The following is a 4,404-nucleotide window of genomic DNA, read 5'->3' on the forward strand; positions in this document are numbered from 1 at the left end:
GCTTATTCTTCCTGTGAGGCACCATGGGAATGTATTAGCAAAGTGGCTACATATGATAGCATTCATGCATGCCTGAGCATCTCAGAGAATTGCATGGTGGTGGACCAGAGTTCCTCTTAAAGGTGCAGTCTAGAGTTAGCCATCACCAACACAAAATGTAGTTCAGGAACTGTACTGTTATTTTAGTTCAGAGGCTTTTTTATTTGACCAATAAATATTATATAATAACATTTTTTCTTTTAAATTATTATATAATGTGAATATATAACATATAAGAAAATACATATTTATATAAATGCTGAGTGCCGAAAAGTACTTTAGGTTTTTTTTAGAGAGAGAGATTGGACTCATTTGGATCCCCATTAATCTTTATGTAGAGGATTTCTGCTATAGCAAAACTAGATTCTAGATTTTTTATCAGACATTTTTAGTCGTCATGAAGTTATGAAGTGTTCCCTCTCTCTCTCTTTCTCTCTGCCCCCCCCCCCCCCCCCACACACACACACACACACATACTCAGAGTCTCACTTTCTGGTGGTTAAATTGTTGTTTTGTGTACAGACCTGGTGATATGATCTGATGTGTGTATCTGAATCCGCTGGTGGCAGTGAGTGTGTGTGTGTGTGTGTGTGTGTGTGTGTGTGTGTGTGTGTGTGTGTGTGTGTGTGTGTGTGTGTGTGTGTGTGTGTGTGTGTTTGCGCTCTGGATTCCACCCTCATCACATCCAGCTGGGGCCTCAGGCAGTGGGGATCTCTCTCTCTATCTGCTGGTGTAAACAGGGAGCTTTCTCCTCATCATGTCTAATCCGCCCTGTTCTCCTCCACTCTCCACCCTGTTTTCCTCCACTACTTCACCCTGTTCTCCTCCACTCTCCACCCTGTTCTCCTCCACTACTTCACCCTGTTCTCCTCCACTACTCCACACTGTTCTCCTCCATTACTCCACCCTGTTCTCCTCCACTCTCCACCCTTTTCTCCTCCACTCTCCACCCTGTTCTCCTCCACTACTCCACCCTGTTCTCCTCCACTACTCCACCCTGTTCTCCTCCACCCTGTTCTCCTCCACTAATCCGCCCTGTTCTCCTCCACTCTCCACCCTGTTCTCCTCCACTACTTCACCCTGTTCTCCTCCATTACTCCACCCTGTTCTCCTCCACTCTCTTCTCCATTACTCCACCCTGTTCTCCTCCACTCTCTTCTCCACTCTCCTCACTTTTCTCCTCCACTACTCCACCCTGTTCTCCTCCACTACTCCACCCTGTTCTCCTCCACTCTCCACCCTCTTCTCCTCCACTACCCCTTCTCTGTCTGTTGACCTCTGATCGCACTTGTTTTTGGCCTCCTCTCAGTTCACACACATCTTGTTGTCCAGTACACACACACACACACACACACACACACTACCACCCCTATATACCCTTCATCTCTTGCTCTCTCTCTCTTTTTTCACCCTATTTGTCACCGCCTCCAAAGAACCCTTCTCTCTAATCTCTCTCTATCCCTTTCTCCTCATTTCTCTGGAGAGCTTCCACCCCATCCTCACATGCTGAAGGGGTGAATTTGATCCCTCTCTCTTCTCTATAGTGAGCTAGTCAGTGAATTCTGCACTGGTCACCCCCTCCTCATGAAGCAAGCATGCCTGTAGATGACCTATATACAACTGACAGCCTGTTTCATAAATAATTTCTTCATCTTTCTGTGTCAAATAATTGTATCGAGTCAGGACATGCGTGTGGGATATGTGTATGCATTACTGTAAAAAGAGTGAATGATTCTACTGTAAAATAGAGAGAATGAGGGAGAGAGAGAGAATGAGAGAAGGAGGGATAGAACATGTGGGTGCTCTTTTTCTTTCCCTATGATGGCTGTATGGTAACAATTTGAAGACCTACAGGAGATCAAATGGCTAATATGATTCAAAAGTTCTGTGTGTTTTATGTTGCATTCTAAGTGCCTGGGGTTACTTTGCTTTCAGTTGTGTGCACTGTAAGATGTTTGTGTGTGTGTGTTTTTCAGTGTGTGTGAGTTCATGTGTCAGTGTGTAACTGTATTCGTCATCAAAAAATATGATGCAATACTGACCAGCATCCTGGCCTCTATGATAGTGCCAAAGGGCTTTAGAGAATTCTGTATGAATATCACTCACACACACACACACAGAAATCACAGACACCCTACACCATCCAGGCATGTATGAGTCATAGCTTAACCTTGCATTCTCAATACTGTCTGTCAAGCATCCTCGTGCAAGTGCATCATGGGTTATGCGGTCATGCAGTGGCACACACACACACACATACACACACACATTCTTTTATGTCCCCGTTTGTCTCCCTTGTTTGATTTTATGTTTGTGTTTGTTGGCTGTTTAATTTGTCTAGAGAGTGTGTGGTTATATTGACTGACTGAGATCCATTGATCTAACCTGCGGTTGTTGCATTTGCTGGCTAATTGCATCTCTACCTATTGGTATTTTATTCACATCATTAGTCCTTTATAGATGCTGTGTGTGTGCATATGTGTGTGTGTGTGTGTGAGAGAGAGAGCGAGAAAGAAGGGGGGTGGGGTGTAGAAGGTGTTTGTGTGTCTGGAATGGACAGTAGAGGAGAAAGAGAGGAGTGGCAATTGGTGATGAGAGAGACAGAGAGAGAGATTCAAATGAATAGAGAAGGCGATAGACAGATGAGTGGGAGTGATAGAATATAAGAAAGAGAGAGGGAAGGAGGGAAAGGAGAGTGTGTGTGTGACGGGAGACTTTAAGAGGGGCTTTAAATGAGATTTAGTGCACAGACAGTCCTAGACACAGACAATGGCAGTGCTGTGAATGATGAGATGATCCTCACATGTCGGTCGCCTCGCCTCACTGCTGGAGGACAGAGAAGAATGCATGTCACCAACTCACACGGCCACAGCTAGAGATTGTGGGCTCACTAAATTTAATCTAAATCTAAAACAATCTATCCTCTAAGAGAATGTTTCAGTGCTCCTTTCCAGGTCTCAATAGGATTGAGGTTTGTCCCCAACCCTCTAATGCCTCTAGGACTTTACCCAACTGCACTGCGCCTGTGGTCTGAGTAACTGGATCTATACTTAGACCCCATTGACACTTGGTATTAAGATCGGATCTTGTCCGACCGTTTCACACCTCTAATGCCAGGCGTTCTGACTCGAACAGAGTCCAAATCTGGCACAGATTTAAGAAATCCACATCCAGTCAGCTGCTGCTTTGGACAGTTGTAATGCACACTGTAATGAACAATGTTATAAGCTAAACTAATAGACTATTTATACACTAATAAAGAGTCCAACGGCTCACAAGCCCATATCGAAGTACTCAAGATTCATCAAACTTTTCTTTGTATTATATAATAATATGTGCTGAGTGCCATATGTGCTGTCCTGCTTGCCTGCTGTCATTTGCTTGGTTGGTTGGTTGGTTGGTTGATTGATGGACAGACTCTTTCGATGAACTTTTGTTCCATCAGAAGTTTGGTAGATTTTCAAGTTTTTGAACTGGCTTGTGGTGGTGTGGAGGGAATCTGTCTCTTATGTAACACTCAGCTACATTGGCAGTGTTATGGCAAGAACAGCCCCTCCATTCATTACATCCACCCCCTCCACACCACACACACACTTCCTTATCTCTTTATCATCTGTACACAACAGGGGGCTCTGCCACCTCCGTCCAAAGTAAGTAAGTATACTTCTATTATGTAGTTTGCCTGTTTATCTGTAAAACCTCTCTGCCTGTGTATGCTTGTCTCTGATAGTGTGTGTATCTTTGGGTATTGCGTGTCCATGTCTGTGTCCATGTATGTGTGCGTGTCCATGTCTGTAACTTTGTGTGTCTGTGACTTTTTGTGTGTGTGTATGGGTATTATGTGTGTCTGTACAAGTGTGTTTGTGAAGTTTGTGTGCGGTCAATGCGTGTGTGAGAGGCCAAGTGTGTGTGTGTGTGTGTGTGTGTGTGTGTGTGTGTGTGTGTGTGTGTGTGTGTGTGTGTGTGTGTGTGTGTGTGTGTGTGTGTGTGTGTGTGTGTGTGTATCTGGCAGAGTGGCGGCCATTATCTCACAGATTGCTGTAGCGTAAGCCAGCCGTGGCGTTTGAGGCCCATCAGCAGCTCTGACTCCAGTTGAGTTGTTTGTCTGCTGTCAGTGGCGAGTGAATGAAACAAGCCCATTAGGACAAGAGCTCGTTCGTTCCCTCATTCGTTCGCTCGTTTTCCCATCAGCCCAGAGGGATTTATGGGTATTAGCCCTGGCCAGGGGCCCCGATCAGCTGTAATCTGTGGAGCCTCCCGAGCAAGAGAAGCACAGCAGTATTGATGACCACACATGACCGCACATGTAGATGCACGCCCTCTCAACGGCACCAGGCTGACCAGTAGCAATACTCAGACAAGAGA

Source organism: Alosa pseudoharengus, unplaced genomic scaffold, assembly GCF_046254945.1.
Source record: "Alosa pseudoharengus isolate Yale_2024_CS ecotype anadromous, Long Island Sound unplaced genomic scaffold, YU_APseudo_1.1 YU_APseudo_1.1_scf_24, whole genome shotgun sequence".
Taxonomy (NCBI): Eukaryota; Metazoa; Chordata; class Actinopteri; order Clupeiformes; family Clupeidae; genus Alosa; species Alosa pseudoharengus.